Source organism: Schistocerca piceifrons, chromosome 1 (assembly GCF_021461385.2).
Source record: "Schistocerca piceifrons isolate TAMUIC-IGC-003096 chromosome 1, iqSchPice1.1, whole genome shotgun sequence".
NCBI lineage: Eukaryota > Metazoa > Arthropoda > Insecta > Orthoptera > Acrididae > Schistocerca > Schistocerca piceifrons.
Genome location: NC_060138.1, coordinates 743,970,137 through 743,990,866, shown reverse-complemented (window position 1 = coordinate 743,990,866; position 20,730 = coordinate 743,970,137).

Below are 20,730 nucleotides of genomic sequence, written 5' to 3'. Positions count from 1 at the left end.
AAAACATAAAATCCAGTTAGCTCGTTTCCTGCCACACTGTTCTCGAAAAAGTCAACTCAAAGGCTACCTCGTACTCATATGACACTACAACCACCCATAAATGTTTTTAGTAACGGTTCACATGGTTTTCTCCAGCCTTGGGAAAATAATTAAGAAAAAAACTAACTTCATTCCTTGGCGACAGCCTGTCAACCACTTGCAAGCTGCAGTTCTTTAGAGTACTTTTATTTAGTTGTTTTAGGATTTTTTTAGGATGGCTAAGAGAGGTTTATCTCACCGATGTTTTTAGCACAGCCCTAACTGATGACCTCCCCCCACCCCCCCATTTCACTGAATTGTTTGCTGCATCGAAGCTTTCAGTCCACCTTTCTACAATTGGACACCGGCCATACAAAGCAAGTGTCGATGTCTGGGATAGGGATTGCAGGTGGATCCGCCACGCATAATGTCCAGAGCGAAGTTGGGATACAGATTCACAACATACCACATTCGAGTTAGCGTTCGAGTGTGGATCTACCGCGCATTATATCCAGAGCGATGATCATGGCGCACCCACCACATGCCACATCTGGAGTAGGGCGCGAATGTGGACCAACAACGCGTCACGCCCGAAGGTGCGTTTTATGTTTTAAGACGGGTCCACCAGAAGGAGGGGCCATCCGCATCACATGCACAGACACAGACATACAGAAAACAGAGCAAACGCACTGCAACTGTAGAATATGTGAGTGGAGGTGACTAAATGCATTCGAGTACAGTGATATACTATGCCACCCGACCAGAAAAACAATGCATTAGGTGTTGGCAGCTGTTCTACATTTACAAGCAATTTTAGAACACGGAATAAGAAATGATGTCATGATCCCATGGGTAGAAGTGACATAAAATCGATAGAATTAAGAAAAATAACGGAAAATACATATAAATTGAGAGTAAATGCACAGAATCCCGGGAAAATGAGGAAGTAATTGCGTGTCTTCTTTGCGCAGAACGATTCTTGTACTCGGGAACAAGTATGCGACAGCAAGACGAAAACGAGAAAATGTTGACATGGAGGCACCAGGAACCAGGGAAACAGTCATTCTTTTGTCGTCGAGGTAATAGTGATACAGGCGAGTTGACTGCTGTATTTGACGCTTTCCTGGAGAAAAGACAACCATCTCCCTCTAAACTTCTTTCATCTGCGTTAAAGCATGACATATGGTGAATTCCGTGATCGGCTGAGATGAAGTTGTAACGACGTACGATTTAATGACAGACTGATGATGCATTCTACAGAGAGAGGTAGATGTTGCGGCAGGTCATTTGGCCATTTTTTTCCCCATTGTTCTGTCAGGATGCCTCAGTTGCGTGACATAGCCTGCATTCGTCTTGTACACAACCGCGTGTTCTGTATGACTTAGAGGACTGTCTACTTGGGATCGTTAACAGCAAGCCTGTCGGTCATCAGAGGACTTCCATCTCATGTGTTATGAAACGTGACCATCTTGTATCGACACATTCCTCTAAACGAACAAAGATTTATGCGACGTACTCCATCCCCCTGTCGCATCTTGGATATAAAATCGAGACTTCAGTTTCATAACTACAGTGATTCTAGGTTAGCGGTGTTTCTGTGGCACTGCAATCCCCGTGTACAAGTCTGCTTGCAGATGTCCTGTTTACAGAAGTAGCGGCGGCATGATGTGTAATTTCACGTGACAAACGCCGCTGCCATGCTCTTATCTGATTCCTTGTAAGAGGTATTCTCCGTTACTAACGGTCATTTTCTATACGGCTGATGCGAGCGTAGTATAATCTCTGAACGTGATCGGATGTGAACGATGCACGATATATACCTCTGGAAAGCTATATAGTGCCTGTATGGCACAGTATCGATGTTTTAAGGAAGCAGTTTTTTCATTTTACAGTTTGTCACCATAGTTTATCGTAGAAAAACCTGCAAGAAGGATCAATGTCATGCACTGGAAATATATTTATTACATTGGAATATTAACAGTGTTGTATTCCACACGACTAATAGGTCGGAAACTGCAACGATTTAACAAATGCCGCTGTAAACTGCGTATGAGCTGAAGCGAATGGGCAGCAGAGTAGATTGACTTGAGACCGAAACTCATTATTAGTGAAAGCGCCGAGTAGCAGCGCTGACAGTGAAAAGTGATCTAAATAAAAAAAAATGGCTCAAATGGCTCTGAGCACTAGGGGACTTAACATCTGGGGTCATCAGTCACCGAGAACTTAGAACTACTTAAACCTAACTGGCCTAAGGACATCACACACATCCATGCCCGAGGCAGGATTCGAACCTGCGATCGTAGCGGTCGCGTGGTTCCAGACTGAAGCGCCTAGAACCGCTCGCCCACACCGGCCGGCTCTAAATAAAATAAAAGAAGAACAGAGCTAGTTAAAATGTCAGAATAGCATAAAATACTGTTAAAAATTAAAACCAGATTAACTAATGGTTACACAGAATATAACAATTTCATTGAACTTCCAACTATTAAAATGGACTAAAATGACAGTGTAAATGAATAGGAAGAAGGAGGAGGGGAGGGGGTTGAGAGAGGAAAGGATACGAAATGGCAAACATATGGGGGAGGGTGTCGGTGAGAAAAACGTTAGGTACTAAGGACTTCAAAAATATTGGAGTATTGGGAAAACCGAACACAAAAGCCACGATGGTAGAGGACAAAGCCAACAAAAGTGAGGAGCAGACACAGCATACACGTAAAATAAATTTTTCATAATGCGAGGCCACAGTCGTAATATATTTCTTTAAAGTCAATACCGCCATTAGACTGTTGTTTATTTGCAGTGTTACATTTACACTTACTCAATCATGATCTCGGCCTCAAAGTGACATTATCAAGTGTTTTAAGTATTATGAATTGACTAAACTAGGCAATTAGACTGTTGTTTGGTTACAGTGTTACATTTACACTTACACAATCATGATTTCGGCTTCAAAGTGCCTTTATCAAGTTTTTTAAGTGTTGTGAATCATGACTGTGTAAGGCCGGCCGGATTGGCCGAGTGGTTCTAGGCGCTTCAGTCTGGAATCGCGCGACCGCTACGGTCGCAGGTTCGAATTCTGCCTCTGGCATGGATGTGTGTGATGTTCTTAGGTTAGTTAGGTTTAAGTAGTTCTAAGTTCTAGGGAACTGATGACCTCAGATGTTAAGTCCCATAGTGCTCAGAGCCATTTCAACCATTTGTAAGTGTAAATGTAACACTTTAAATAAACAACAGTCTAATGGCGGTACTGACTTTAAAGTCACGTAAAAGGAGAGAGAAAACTACCAAAATTTTGACAAACCTGACATCATGGAATGATAGAAAATTTAGTTTTTAGTGATCAACTGATCATTAAGGCTGAAATTTTCCGACAGATTGTGAAATTTTGTTATCTCTAACTCTTTCAAAATGGTTAATTTCTTCCGTTTAGGTAGCACAGATACGATCCGGAGAGAACCGAGCGTCGATTCGCAATGGCCACTAACCCCAAGATATTCAGCAAAAGAAAAGTAATTCTTTACAGCGCCATTTTAGTGAGAAGGTGCTCCAGAAACTTTATTTTCACCTGGCCACTTGTTTGTCCAGTACACCTGCCACTACCGACAGGTTCTACACAAGAAGCAACACCTTCTCCTAGGCGCAAAGTTTTCATGTTTTCTCGCTCCTTACGTGCAAGCTATTAGTCAAACAGAAAAAAGGGACAGGACCTTTTGACAGGAAGTTTAATGTAGTTAAATTTTGGACTGCGTTACGTTACCGCTAGAGGCCACGGTTTTCGAGTTATTGAAGGAAAATCCGTTAGAAGGTCGCTTTTGTATGTTTTTCTTGAATAATTCGAAAACTACAGCCTCCATTGTAAACTTAATCCAGTACAAAATTTAAGTACATCATATTTCCTACATAAATGCCCTGTTCACAATTTCTGTAGGAACAACAAAAACGGTTCAAATGGCTATGAACACTATGGGACTTAACTTCTGAGGTCATTAGTCCCCTAGAACCTAGAACTACTTAAACCTTACTAACCTAAGGACATCACACACATCCATGCCCGAGGCAGGATTCGAACCTGCAACCGTAGCGGTCGCGTGGTTCCAGACTGTAGCGCCTAGAACCGCTCGGCCACTCCGGCCGGCTGTAGGACTAACAGTTTTCGTGTAGGAAGTGAAAGAATATAAAAATTTCCACATGGTATTTGAAAGCGTTGTGCGGTGCATAAAACCCACTTGTAGGGGCAGTTTTTTTTGTTTTCTTTTCCCAGAGGTGGAGCCCCTCCACGCCCACACCGGCATGATTGCCAACTCAAAAGGTCTACTGCCATCTCTGCATAAGGATTAGTTTTCATTAAAGTGAGGTGTTGCAGGCTGTGGGTACTGCGATGTTTGCGTACGTTTGGTTAACCATTAATACGTGCTCATCTGGAGATAGACTGGGTCGAAAGTCGAACGAAGGGTAGCGGTTTGAAGGGCAGAGAGAAAAAAGTGCCAAGGCAAGAGCCAAGGGAAAAAGACCTCTGCGATAGGTCATGCAAGGGTAGGCTTTGTTAGTAATGGGTATCATGTATGTCGATACCTTTGACGTTGCGCGGTGCTGTTGCCCGGCGGCTGGGTGCCGTTGTTGAACTCTCGGTCAGCGTCAGCAACCTGTAACAGTTAGGTTTATCGTCGTTTTGTGTCCGATAGGTCATATATCAGATGCACAGTGTAGGGTGATGGGGGCATTTGTTTGTGTGTCAATGGGCGAGCTCGTCGGTTTCCCTGCTGTAGCCTGTTGGTAGGCTTTAATAGCAGCTGGTATTTCAAGTCAACGTTGCTGATATGCAGGGGCTTGCCGACGTTTGTCGCTTGTTGGTGTATGTTAGCTTTCCATAGGTTGTTGTGCCCAGCTGAATCACCCTGTATATGTACAAGAGCCTGGACACAAGTCTTGTAACTTAGACGCATTCGTCCTCTGGAATCCCGAAGGTAGCTGTTGATAACTCAGCATTGCACCCTCTGCCACCTCTCACGGTGCCATCGTGTTCATCCGGTCGTCCGAACGGTGGGGTTTCGATCCCGGTCGTGTCCGGAGCCAGTGATCCCCGACACGGGCAGCTGACAGCTGCAGGACCGCCGCTCAAAAGTGCGCCCTCGTGCAGTTGGCGTCGGACGCTGGAATTACCGCTCCTCTCTGCTCTCTGGCGACAAAAGGAAGGGGTCTGTGGCGCGCCCATTTGTCATCGGCGGACGAATAATTCACGCGTCGAGCGCAATTGGCCGGTTTCATTAGCAACACGCGGCCCGCCCTGCTCTCCGTATAAGTGCGAGGCCGGCCGGCGGTCAATTGTGGGGCACTAGCTGCACAATTACACGCGGCCAGCCGATGCAGGCGGCGGTGTACAAGCGCACAACACAACAACGCGCGCCGTTTTGCGCCCGGCTCGTCGGCGTTTCTATTAAACAGCGCCGCGGACGCTAATTTAGCGGGCCCGTATTATGACGGAGCGTGTTCGGTGCGCCTGACAGCGCTTGTAAATATCGCTTTGTGCGGCCGTCCACTACACGCGTTCCCGCGCGGAAATAGTCCCGCGCCTGCCCGTCATTATTCGCAATGAATGCCGCCGCCATAATGCTCCGCTCTCGTTATTTATCGTCCGTCGTATGCCCGCGTTTTTGCTAGCTCATTGCCGTCGCCTGAAATGCGCTGATAGCCGAGTAGTGTTGCAAATACTCGTAGTTTCGTAGATGGATTCAATATTGTGCGCTGCGACGGATATACGACTATTGAATTCCCAGAAGAGAGCAAAAACAGAACTCGAAAGCCGATACTTACAGTTTGTGAGCTACGCTCTTCCTTGTTCCTGTCTGCACAAGCCTAAAGGCCGAACGTCTATAAACAAACAGATCCAGGAGAAGAGACATGGTAGCTAATTTCAGCTGACCATTTCCTGTCCCAACTATTCTGTAAAATGTTGCTAGACGTTACAGAAGTTTTAGGTGATGGGAGCTGCAAAGCACCTATCACCTTGGAAGGTCTACATCTACATCTACACAGATACTCCGCAAGCGTCGTAAGGTGCATGGCAGAGGGTACCCTGTACCACTACTAGCATTTCCTTTCGTGTTTCACTCGCAAATAGGTGTGTGGCTGGTCCCGGCGGAGGTTCGAGTCCTCCCTCGGGCAAGGGTGTGTGTGTTTGTCCTTAGGATAGTTTAGGTTAAGTAGTGTGTAAGCTTAGGGACTGATGACCTTAGCAGTTAAGTCCAATAAGATTTCACACACATTTGAACATTTCGCAAATAGCGCAAGGGAACAAGACTATCTATATGCCTCCGTATGGGTCCTGATTTCTCATATCTTATCTCTGTGGTCCTTTCACCCAATGTATGTTGGCGGCAGTAGAATCGTGTGGCAGTTAGCTTCAATTTCCGGTTCTCTAAACTTTTTCAACAGTATTTCTAGAAAAGAACGTCGCCTTCCCTCCAGGGGTTCTCATGTGAGTTCCCGATCATCTCCATAATACTTATGTGTTATTGTAACTTAACGGTAACTAATCTAGCAGCCCGTCTCTGAATGCTACGATGTGTCTTTCAATCCGACATGGTACGGATCCCAAACATTCGAAATGTACTCAAGCTCTCAAGCCAGCTTATTCAGCTCTGATCACAGTCCATGTAGGAGGGTTACGGAAACAGTGGCCGATCTCCAGAATGGACAAATATCCCTTATCTCCACCGTACCACAACGGTATTCTAGCGTCCACTGTAGCGAAGAAGACGAGCACACGACCGTGACCGCCAAATGGACAGAGCGATGAAGCTACCGCTACCGATGGGTTTTATCGAACCCGGAACTCCTTCAGAGCCCGTGCTCTACATTTACATATTCTTTTACTTGCTACGCACAAACTATTAGTCCTACATAAAACAATAAACAGCACCTTTCTGTAGAAAATTTAAATTAAAATTTTGTACTGAAATGTGTTTTTGCTGGAGGATATATTTTTCAACTTCTTCACGGAAAACCTACAAAAGTGACCTTCAAACGCACCCCTATCCGCACATTCGTTCCTCACCAGCCAGGATTTCTAGAAGGTTGCTTGTTGCACTCCGTTCTAACACTGAACAAAAATTTCCGACTGCGTGAACTATTCCAGATATTCGACTTTGGTCTCTTTTGATTGGGCTATTACGACACCAGCATAGCCCGCAGTTTTGTTAACGGTATTAATTTAAACATGCCTGTGAAGGTAATGAAAGGAAAACGACTTCTGTAAACGTTACGTTAAAACTAATTGCGTTGACAATTCGATCGAAACTTAACCCTTACGAGCACAGTAATTTCATAGTCAGAATGCCTGACAAACATGTACGTGTTTATTTTGCTTTATTACTAGGTAAAATTAACACCAACATAAATTTTACGATTTGTAACTGCTCGACTAAGTCAGTTCAATAATAATGACAGTCAAGGAAAAAAAAATGAAAAAAAATCGACTATGTGAAATAATTCGTGCAGTTACAAATTTTTGTACAGTGGTAAGAGGGAGTGCTATGTACAGCATAGTAGAAATCCTGACCGGTGTGGGCTAAGAGTGGAAGTGGGTGTCCGTTTGAAGGTGACTTTTGTATCTTTTGCTTCAATAATTCAAAGCTAAGGCATCTTGTAAAAATGTCTGACAGTGCAAAATTTGACTTCATTGCACTTCCTATAAAAAGGCCCTGTTTATTTTTTTCTGTAGGACTAATAGTTTGCGTTTAGCGAGCCAGACAGATAATATGAAAATCTCACACATGGTATTTGAAGGCTTTGTTGAATCCATAAAACCCATCGGTAATAGCGGCTGAATAACACTGTATATTTCAATATTTTTTTAAGACTTCTCACAAGAATCATATCTAGTGTGAGTTCGATGATACCTTCCACACTCCTCTTTCAAAAACTCGATAGTTTTGTAATGGCCGGCCGTGGTGGCCGAGCGGTTCTAGGCACTTCAGTCCGGAACCGCGCGGCTGCTACGGTCGCAGGTTCGAATCCTGCCTCGGGCATGGATGTGTGTGATGTCCTTAGGTAAGTTAGGTTTAAGTAGTTCTAAGTCCTAGGGGACTGATGATCTCAGCTGTTAAGTCCCATAGTGCTCAGAGCCATTTGATAATGACTCGCAGTACTTTCGTACTGATGAATGTTCTTTGACTTTACCAATCTGTATCTTATCTCATGAAATAGTGAAAAGCATGAACATAACACGCGGGATAAAAGTAACCTTTATAATAATTTCGAGAGTAACAGCTGTACACACTGGCAACTCCTTCTACTCCAGTGAAGAGTATCATTACAGAAGCTTTGCAAATTAGTGATCGACGTTCTCTTTCTATAATCTCGCATAATGTTCTTTTATTTTACTGTAGTAAAATGAGACGTTCTTGTTTTGATTCTGCGTGATCTGAGGCGCCTTGCCAGGGTTCACGTGGCTCCCACCGTCGGAGGTTCGATTCTTCCCTTGCGCATGGGTGTGTGTTTTGTCTACATCTAAATCTACCTAACGGTGTGTGGCGGAGGGTACTTTCGGATGAGTTACATTTCCCTAAGATTCTTCCGATGAATCTGTGTCTGGTATCTGCTTTTTCCACTATCTGTTTTATGTGTTCATTCCGCTTACGGTCTCTCTGGATAGTTACACCTAGATGTTTTACAGCGGACGCTGACTCCAGATAAGCGTAAGGTAGTTTAAGTTAGATTAAGTAATGTGCAAGCCTAGGGACAGATGACCTCAGCAGTTTGGTGCCATAGGAACGTACCACCAAAATTTTTTGTTTTCATTCCCATCCACACCGGAAAGATATGGAGCAGCTTCCGCACTTTGTTGTAGGAGAAATCATTAGGTCCATTAAAAAAGTTATAAAAGTCATAGATAGGTACATACTCGCAAACTTTGCCATAGAATTAAACTTGTGTCACTGACTTTACTCGCTGACAGACTTAGGTAATGAGTATTTATCAATGCAATAAAAAAACTCTACTTGTCAGCTAAGCTGTATTTTGCATATATCGTTAAGTTGAATTTATTGAATAATTATTTTTTTGTGCGTTACAGCACACACACACGTATATATGTGGTAAAACATTCATTAATTGGTCGATTTTAAATAATTAGTCGTAATCCCTCTTGAAAGCAAAATACAGCCCAAATGACAACTTGAGCGCTGTTACTTTGTCGAAGGTAACATTAACAGAAGCCAAAAGATCTCCACTGTTTCGACTTTGGGAGCTCGACCACATGAGGAAGCCGATGTGGAGGTACATTAATCTATGCAGCACTCTGTCAAAAATTAGTGCACTTTCATCCTGAAACTGCTTCACAGTCAGGTCGAGAGAATTTATTTATTTTGCAATCGCAAACTTTTGAGACCAGTCATTCCGTTTCGGTTTACAGACTCAGCCTGCCAGGATATTTCATCATGAATGTAAAACTTGGGTCCTGACTCCCTGAAGCAAGAAACGACGAATGAAATGAAGTTGTCACTAGAAATGGAGCACAAACTCCTACCTGGTAAAGATGTTGAGAAAGACGCCACCTGTTTCGAAACGATTCTTTTGCGGCATTTGCCTAGCGTGGTATAGCAGAATAATCGAAAAACTAAAACCAGACAAAACTTACTGCGACATCACAGTTCCAGAATTTTGGCAGGTTTTTCTGAGTGTCACCACCCTCTTGGAATCCAAAATCGATTTATTAATTTTAAAGTAAGTTTAAATTTGGGCGGCTAGTCACATTTTTACAGCACTTGACACGCTGAGATAGTGATACAATGCAGAGAGAGATAGCAACGCTAGAATCTGAATGAGCAGTTTTCCTTTTCCTCATCTTTTATTCTTCTTCTTTTCTGGAAGTTGTAGGCTCGTGGTCCATTCTGAAATGCAACCTTATGTATCGGTCTAAATGATGGCTCTGAGCACTATGGGACTTAACTTCTAAGGTCATCAGTCCCCTAGAACTTAGAACTAATTAAACCTAACTAACCTAAGGACATCACACACATCCATGCCCGAGGCAGGATTCGAACCTGCGACCGTAGCGGTCACGCGGTTCCAGACTGTAGCGCCTAGACCCTCTCGGCCACCCCGGCCGGCTCTAAATGATGCTCGGCTTCATTTTCTTTAAATGACATGAACAATGGTGGAATTTCTGTTGTTGGATACGTATATTTTTTGTCATTTCACTTTCCAATACAAATTAACATCAACCACCATGCTAACACAACAAAAATAACTTTTACGCCTTCCTCGCACTTCAGACTTGTACTACGATCTCGTACTACGAACTGTCCAAAGACGAAGATTTACCTCTAACAACATGTAGCAAAGAAAATATTGTCATACATCGTTCTATTTGGGCAAAATTATCTTTGAAACATACATTTCAAAAATAAAGTACAAATCATTGTTTGCCCCCCTCCCATGAACTATGGACCTTGCCGTTGGTGAGGAAGCTTGCGTGCCTCAGCTATAGATATAGCCGTACCGTAGGTGCAACACAACGGAGTGGTAGCTGTTGAGAGGTCAGGCAAACGTCTGTTTCCTGGAGAGGGGCAGCAGCTTTTCAGTAGTTGCAGGGACAGCAGTCTGGATGAATCACTGAACTGGCCTTGTAACATCAACCCAAACAGCATTGCTGTGCGGTACTGCCAACGGCTGAGAGCAAGGTGAAACTGCAGCCGTAATTTTTCTCGAGGGCATGCAGCTTTACTGTATAGTCAAATGTTGATGGCGTCCTCTTGGGTAAATTTTCTGGAGATAAAATAGTCCCCACATTCGATCCCCGGGCGGGGATTATTCAAGAGAAACAAAACTAGGGTTCTACAGATGGGAGCGTGGATCAGATCCCTTAATCGGACAGGTAGGGCAGAAAAGTTAAAAAAAGGAAATGGATAGATTAAAGTTAGATAGAGTAAGAATTAATGAAGTTCGATGGCAGGAGGAACAGGATTTCTGATCAGGTGAACACAGGGTTATAAATACAACATCAAACAGGGGTAATCTAGGAGTAGGTTCAATAATGAATAAAAATAGGAACGCGGATAATCTACTACATGCAGCATAGTGAACGCATTATTGTAGCCAAGATAGACACGAAACCCACGCCTACCACAGTAGTACAAGTTCATTGGCCAACTAGCTCCACAGTTGATGAAGAGACTGAAAAAAATCTATGATGAAATAAAAGAAATTATTCAGATAGTTAAGCGAAATGAAAATGTAGTAGTCGTGGGGGACAGGAATTCGATAGTAGGAAAAGGTTCAAATGGTTCAAATGGCTCTCAGCATGCCCGAGGCAGGATTCGAACCTGCGACCAGGGCGGTCGCTCGGCACCATACTGCAGCGCCTAGAACCCCACGGCCACTCCGGCCGGCAGTAGGAAAAGGAAGAGAAGGAAAAGTAGTAGATGATATGGACTGGGGGTAAGGTATAAGTGAAGAAGCAGCCTGGTACAATTTTGCACAGAGCATAACTTAATCATATCTAACACTTGGTTTAAGCATCATGAAAGAAGGCTATATACTTGCAAGAGGCCTGGAGATACCGGAAGGTTTCAGACTGATTATATAATGATAAGACAGAGATTTAGGAACCAGGTTTAAAATTGTGAGACATTTTCAGGGCAGATGTGGACTTTGATCACAATTTATTGGTTATAAACTGTAGAGTAAAACTGAAGAAACTGCAAAAAGTTGAGAATTTAAGGAGATGGGACCTAGATAAACTGAAAGAACCAGATATTCTAGAGGGTTTCAGAGGGAGCGTTAGGGGAAAATTGACATAAACAGGGGAAAGGAATATAGTAGAAGAAGAACGAGTAGTTTTGAGAGATGAAATAGTGAAGACAGCACAGAATCAAGAACGTAAAAAGACGAGGGCTAATAGAAATCCTTGGGTAACACAAAAGATAATGAATTTAATTGGTGAAAGAAAAAATTATAAAAATGCAGATAATGAAGCAGGAGAAAATGAATACAAATGTCTTAAAAATGAGATCGACAGGAAGTGCAAAATGGCTAAGCAGGAAGGGCTAGAGAACCAATGTAAGTCTGTAGAAGCATATATTACAAGGGGTAAGTTAGATGTCGCCTACAGGAAAATTAAAGAGGCCTTTGGAGAAAAGAGGAACACCTGTGTGAATATTAGGAGCTCAGATGGAAAACCAGTCCTAAGCAAAGAAGGGAAGCATTAAGGTGGAAGGAGGATATACGGGATCTATACAAGGCCAATGTACTTGAGGGCAATATTATGGAAATGGAAGAAGACGTAGATGAAGACGAGGTGGGGTATATGATACTGCGTGAAGAATTTGACAGAGCACTGAAAGACCTAAGTCGAAACAAGGTCCTTGACACCACTCCGTTAGAACTTCTGATAGCCTTCGGAGAGCCAGCCATGACAAAACTCTTCCATCTTGTGAGCAAGATGTATGAGACAGTCGAAATACCCTCGGACTTCAAGAAGAATAAAATAATTAAAGTTCTAATGGAAGCATGTGCTGACAGGTGTGCGAATTACCGAACTGCCATTTTTATTAGGCACAAAAATCCAAGAGAACAAATAAAAACCTTGAGGTTTGCAGTGCACTGTAATACAAAGACAGCGAAGTACACGGAAAAGCACTTTAACGGAATAGACAGTGTCTTGAAAGGAGGATATAGGATTAACAGCAACAAACGAGGATAATGGAATGTAGTCGAATTAAATCACATTATGCTGATGGAATCAGATTGGGAAATGAGACACTTAAAGTAGCAAATGAGTTTTGTTATTTGGGCAGCAAAATAGCTGATGATGGTCGAAGCAGACAGGATGTAAAATGTAGACTACTGATGGCAAGGAAAGTGTTTTCGATGAAGAGAAATTTGTTAACTTCGAGTATAGATTTAAGTGTCAGGAAGTCTTTTCCGTAAATATTTGTTTGGTGTGTAACCGTGTCTGAAAGTGAAACATGAACGATATACTGTTGAGACAAGAAGAGGTTAGAAGCTTTTGAAATGTGGTGCTACAGAAGAATGTTGAAGATTAGATGGGTACATCACATAACTAATGAGGAGGTATTGAATAGGATTGGGGAGAAGAGAAGTTTGTGGCACAACTTGACTAGAAGAAGGGATCGGTTGGTAGGACATGTTCTGAGACATCGAGGGATCACCAAGTTAGTACGAGAGGGAAGCGTGAAGAGTAGAAACAGTAGAAGGAATCCAAGAGATGAATACACTAAGCAGACTCAGAAGGATGTACGTTGTGGTAGTTTTTCGGAGATGAAGAGGCTTGTACAGGATGGAGTAGCATGGAGAGCTGCATCAGACCAAGCTTTGGGCTGAAGACCAGAACAACAATTGTTTGTCACTGCTTATCTTTTTAAGAACTCCATAATCATCATCGTAATTATATTAGGTGTTTATGTATGTAGATGTTTACACATTTTCATATAGCTATATGGTACTGGATTTCTGGGTTTTGAGTCTTCGACCTGGGAATCGGTCATTTCAAATGATGCAAGATCGGTTAGTACATTTATCTCGCCATAATCTGTTTTATTACATGTTGAAAGTGACATTATCACACGAAAGTATTTTATGTGGGAAAACCGAAGATATTCTTTGATTCGAATTACGCAATTATTTAATATTCTCTCCAGAAGCTGAGTGAAGTGCTTTTCAGTTTGCAGATAGAAACAAAATGGCTCTGAGCACTATGGGACTTAATAGATAGAAACATTAACATAACTATACGTATTAAAGTTTGACAATTTCTGAGATATCTTTGGAACTGTTTTTATGTTTTTAATGTATGATGAGGGCTGTGAACTGTGTAAGCTATGTGCAATATCCGTTTTTCTACCTAATACCACAACAAGAATTCCATAGAAAAGTTTCATCCAAAGTTGTCGCTAGATTTAGGACCAGCTGAAAAACTTGGCGTTACCAAGGTATTTAATTTTTAGCTGTGGCTAAAATTTATTCTTGATTTATAACTCTTTGTACAAAAAATTTGAAGTATTGTGATTACGAACATGAACGAGCAGCTTGTTTGCATCTCTAACTCAGAAGAGAGCCGTGTAGAGCTGGCCATCCGAAAAGCAGCTGGTTCTAACGTCCAGGCCTGCAACACATAACTTCTGGCCATGTTCTTCGTTTATAGTCATCGTATAACATGATCTCGCCACGAATTGTACACGTTTAAAGCGAAATCGTAAGTTGTTAGGAATAAGCGGCATTCGGTGTAAAACGTTAAGCCTCTGTGGGTATAGGGTTCGAATAGGCGATCAAATCACAAAGGAAAGTTAACAAAATCGCTTCTTCTACAATGTAAATAAAATCTTTCGAAAGAAGCAAAGCAAGGACGGTAAGTTTTTAATATACAAAACGAAATCAGCAAATCCGTATATCCTAGTCAATTAAATTCACTGTTAGTTTGTATTCCTAAAGACAAGACTGCGGCGATTAATTCTGCCACTTATGTAAGCTTCTGAAAATACATCTGTTACACACACACACACACACACACACACACACACACACATTTCTCACTGCAGAGAAAGAAACTGTGGGGAGTATTCACAATCGTTTGTGCAAAGTCTATGGGGCATCTGCTGTCGACAGAAGTACGGTTAGTCGCTGTGCACGAAGGGTGAGTTCACCAGAAGGCGGTTCGGCGGAGCTCCACGATTTGCAACGGTCGGGGAGACTATCCACTGCTGTCACACGTGGCATGTTGCAGCGGGCTGATGTTGTCACGCCATTGTCATGTCATTAAATGATGCCATTCGTGGAAGATATTTTGAGGACGGTGAGGAGGTGATTCACACAGTGAAGCATTGGCTCCACCACCAGGACAAGGAATGGTACCGACAGGCATAAACGCCGTTGTTTCGCGTTGGTGGAAGGCCATAGAACGGGATGGAGATTACGTGGAAAAATAGGGAGCGTAGATAAAACACCATTCTCTCCTGTGTGTAATTCTCATGGTGTTGAATAAATAGTTGTTGAAGAAAAAACATGCGGTGCATTACTTTCTGGGAAACCTTCGTATATGTATGTATATTAGAGAGAGAAAAAGAAAGAGAAGAAAACACTAGCAGCGCAATCTATTGATTCTTTGGTGCACTACGTCATCAGTCATCATCGTTAAACATCCGAACTATTAAGCTGGGCAGACTATTTAACTAAAGATTTAAATTACGGTACCTTTTTTTTCGTATTCTGATTTTGATGAAATAAAGCCCGTATGTCGCTCGAAGTTGCGCTCTATGTACAAGCGAAAATTCCACGAAAATTCATCTCGCAGTTTTGCCCAACAGACAACACGATCTTACAATTTTTGTATTAATGTAGGTAGGATAAATTATTAATTAGAAAATTACGCATGTATACATTAGCGAAAAATAGCCTGAGTAGTGTCACAGCTCACATATCACAATGATAAGGCGCAATTTGATTGTTTCTTTCAGTGTGTTACGCGAAAAATAAATTGACAAAAATGACGAATGACCCCTGGAAAAGTTATTTTACAAGAAACGAAAGCATAGATTGAAGAACATTCATACGATCCACTCTTGAAATTTTATGTAAATCTCAGCGGATATTGGGAGAGACAGTTAAATGAAAACCGAACACCTGCGACAACGGGATCATAGAATGATTCCATTCAAAAGTAATCAAATGGTTCTGAGCACTATGGAACTTAACATCCGAGGTCATCAGTCCCCTAGACTTAGAACTACTTAAACCTAACTAACCTAAGGACATCACAAACATCCATGCCCGAGGCAGGATTCGAACCTGCGACCGTAGCAGCAGCGCAGTTCCGGACTGAAGTGCCTAGAACCGCTCGGCCACAAAGGCCGGCTCAAAAGTAATCACCACACGCGTTAAGACATTTATCCCACTGCGAGACGAGGCTATCAACTCGTGCTTCGTATTACAATTTTTTGAGATAAAATTTGAGATATTTGTCAGTCTCGTTTTGGAAAAACTGAATTTGTGACTACTGTGAATCGGTGAGGTCAATAAAAAATTTATAAAACGAACATTTATAGCCGTATCATTCTTACTCGCGACACACACGGAATCATTTCTTTGTTTGTTGACGGGTCTCAATTCTTTGGAGCAACATTCTGTCCTCTGGTTGTAGATAAATTCATAATTGAGGGTAAACCTAGTTTTATATCCAACTTAAGTATATTGTCTTCAGTAGCCTTTGGTACAATACTGATAGAAATTTTCCCAACAATTAAAATCGACAGAATGAACTGGGATGACTTTGTTTACGACACATAGAACCTCTTGTGTGATGATCCAGCCGTATTACATACGTATGATCATTGTTTCCTGGAATGCATGCTCGTTGCCAAGAAAAAGATTAGTTTGTCCTAGATATATCAAAATATATGAGTTCAAAATACAGTCTAGAATATTATTGCTACTACAGGTGAATGGTATAGACTGGTACTTCTGTTGAACATACTCCTGGCTTTTTTGCTCAGGGGGCGTACGTTATTTTCGACATCGTTGGGAGGTAATTTTTGCTGAAGGGGCCGGTGATAAATTATTTTCCGTTAGATAGGCACAGAAAAGTTAAAAAATCTGCTACATATTGTGACTAAAATTTAGTAAAATGATCTTTTTCTCGAGGTATATACATGTCTACAGGTCTCTTCAGAGTCATTCATTTCAAACGTTCTACGCACTGCGCATGCGCGACCGTTACGTTGGCGTGATGAAGTTGAAATTCATGTCAGCTGTGAGCGAGAATTTAGGCGTAACGCTCGTATGAGTCACTGCTGGTTCGCGTGGCTGTGTCGTGAGTAATTCTGTTTTAAAATGAATGCTGAAACCGGGTCATGTCGGATTACACGTACTGGCCAACGTTCCTACATCAAAATCAAATCCCTACGTGGAAAGAACGTAAAGAAAATTTACAACGCTTTCAGAGAGGGGTGTGAGAATAGTGTAGTGGATCGTAGCACAATATCACGATTGTCTAGTCCTTCCTGTGTAGGTCAGGTAAGTCCTTAAGACAAACCAAGAATTGGAAGCCCATCAACTGCAATAGACTACATCACTCACGTTATTGTAAATGACATGTTCAGAGAGGATCGACGAAAAACATGTGAGGAGACTGTATAATATAAGCTCCCGTCTCCTTGGAGATTATATGGGTTAATTAATGATTATTATGTAACATTCCTCTTGTTTTAGTTGACCGTTCACAAGTACCTTTACCTTTGATCCAAATAAAAACAGTTTCATTAACAAATATCTTACGTCTACTACCTGTATACAAGGAGAAGGGTGAGGGTGACATATATGATGATTTGCCAAAGTCTTTATTTGCATTTTCAATAACATGATATGTGCGGTATGCTATAATGTCTCTGTCAACAAAACTTTCTAATCTTGATACATTGGGTACACCTGTACCACCTCGTACAACAGCGACGGTTAACCAGCCATTACCATACGAAAATGTATCATTCAGATCAATACTAAAATTCAATCTACATCCACAGAAGACAGCGTGTCCATCTAGTAGTGAGTGTGCTGCGACAGATTTTATAGTGTTCTTCTTCTTGTCGGCAGCGGATGTTGTCATTTCAATGTCTTCAATTGTTTTATATATTGTCTGTCTTGTTAAATGCAATGGTGTGGTACTAACTGATGGAGACGCATTAAGAACTGGTAAAATTTAATTTATTTCCTTTATCACGATGCACAAACATAAACACACTATTATTCTGTGTGCCACTACTATTAAACTAGACACTGGACTCGCATTCGGGAGGACGACGGTTCAATCCCGCGTCCGGCCATCCTGATTTAGGTTTTCCGTGATTTCCCTAAATCGCGCCGGGCAAATGCCGGAATGGTTCCTTTCAAAGGGCACGGCCGACTTCCTTCCCCGTCCTTCCCTAATCCGATGAAACCGATGACCTCGCTGTCTGGTCTCCTTCCCCAAACCAACCAACCAACCAACTGCTATTAAACATAGAGATAAATCCTTCGCTACGCAACCGCCCTTGGCTCACGCCGCCTACACCTTCCACAGCCTCTCAACAACTGCCTCTGCTTGCGACTCTCTGCGCCACCGGGCATCGTCGCCCTCCAAAGAACAGCCACTTACAGATACTACACACCAGTACCCTCACAATATGAGGCAAGAGCGTCTGTCATTTCAGTTTACTGAAAAGTTAAAGATGAGAATAATTGCTACCAGCAGGGTTCCGCATGACCTGAGTGAAGAGCAGAGAACAGCTCTCAAAAGAATTGCAGAAAAATTGTTTCAATGCTATCGAGCAGATGGAGAACAATTTCTCAAAATGGTTGTTCAATTAATGAAACTTGGATACGAGATTTTGAGTAAGGACTGAAGTCTCACTCGTCACAAAGTAAACGTTCCAACTCTCCACGCACGAAAAAGTTTCACCGCCAACAATCAAAGGTGAAACAAATGATGATCTTTGCGTATGACATGAACGAAGTCACAGCAAGAAACAGAGTTTGCCAGGGGACGCAGCCCAGGGGACATCTGAAACAGGCACGTACTACAAGCTGTTCCTGAAAAATGTTTTGAGCCGGAAAATTAGTCAAAGAGGGTCTGAAATGCTTGCAGCTGGTGTCCTCATTCTGCACCGTAATGGAAGACCGCATATTTCCCTACTGGTGAGAGAGACATGGATGGAAATACTTCATCACCCACCATAAGGTCCTGATATAAGCCCACCACACTATGATTTGTTTCCCAAATTGAAGGAGCAACTCCGCGGAGATGTTTTAATACAATTGATAAAGCTTCGAGTGAGGTGACCCGAAAAATCATGGTACTCAACAATGAAAGAACACAGAAGTTGCCAAAAAGTTTCGAAGCTGTCATAAGCAAAAATGGAGGTTATGTTGAAGGCCTGTAAAGGCACTTCGTAAACTAAATTATTTCCTTCAATTAGATCTTACAGTGTGCAGAAGTACTGAAATAACGCTCGTAAAAACGGAGCAGTTAGCGGTCATTCATCGTGTCGCTACATTACGTCCTGTGGAGGATCCTTCTTAATCAATTCTAGGTTGCCGCATCCCCAGCAGCTTCAGTAAACTCACATACTGTTGCTACAACACTTTCAGGAGATCCCAAATATAGACTACTTTCTATCGTTTGCCGTAAATATGGATGGACGGCGCACGATACATTAAGATGTAGACTAAAGAAATACACTACCTGCCATTAAAATCGCTACACCATGAATATGACGTGCTACAGATGCGAAATTTAACCGACAGGAAGAAGATGCTGTGATATGCAAATTATTAGCTTTTCAGAGCATTCACACAAAGTTGGCGCCGGCGGCGACACCTACAACGTGCTGACACGAGGAAAGTTTCCAACCGATTTCTCAAACACAAACAGCAGTTGATCGGCGTTGCCTGGCGAAACGTTGTTGTGATGCCTCGTGTTAGTAGGAGAAATGCGTACCATCACGTTTCCGACTTTGATAAAGGTCGGATTGTGGGCTATCGCGATTGCGGTTTATCGTATCGCGACATTGCTGCTCGCGTTGGTCGAGATCCAATGACTGTTAGCAGAATACGGAATCGGTGGGTTCAGGAGGGTAATAGGGAACGCCGTGCTGGATCCCAACGGCCTCGTATCACTAGCAGTCGAGATGACAGGCATCTTATCCGCATGGCTGTAACGGATCGTGCAGCCACGTCTTGATCCCTGAGTCAACAGATGGGGACGTTTGCAAGACATCAACCACCTGCACGAACAGTTCGGCGACGTTTGCAGCAGCATGGACTTCCAGTTCGGAAACCACGGCTGCGGTTACCCTTGACAATGCATCACAGACAGGAGCGCTTGCGATGGTGCACTCAACGACGAACCTGGGTGCACGAATCGCAAAACGTCATTTTTCGGATAAATCCAGGTTCTGTTTACGCATCATGATGGTTGCTTCCGTGTTTGGCGACATCGCGGTGAACGCACATTGGAAGCGTGCATTCGTCATCGCCATACTGGCGAATCACCCGGCGTGATGGTATGGGTTGCCATTGGTTACACGTCTCGGGCACCTCTTGTTCGCATTGACGGCAATCTGAACGGTTGACGTTACATTTCAGATGTGTTACGACCCGTGGCTCTACCCTTCATTCGATCCCTGCGAAACCCTCCATTTCAGCAGGGTAATGCACGACCGCGTGCTGCAGGTCCTGTACGGGCCTTTCTGGATACAGAAAATGTTCAACTGCTGCCCTGGCCAGCACATTCTCCAGATCTCTCACCAACTGAAAACGTCTGGTCAATGGTGGCCGAGCAACTGGCTCGTCACAATACGCCAGTGACTACTCTTGATGAACTGTGGTATCGTGTTGACGCTGCATGGGCAGCTGTACCTGTACACGCCATCCAAGCTCTGTTTGACTCAATGGCCAGGCGTATCAAGGCCGTTATTACGGCCAGAGGTGGTTATTCTGGGTACTGATTTCTCAGGATCTATGCACCCAAATTGCGTGAAAATGTAATCACATGTCAGTTCTAGTATAATTATTTGTGCAATGAATACCCGTTTATCTTTTGCATTTCTTCTTGGTGTAGCAATTTTAATGGCGAGTAGTGTAATGGACAATATAGTGGTCCATATCTGAGAAGATATCCTCATCACAAACAGATTTGCGAAAGCAAAAGATGAAGTATCCTAC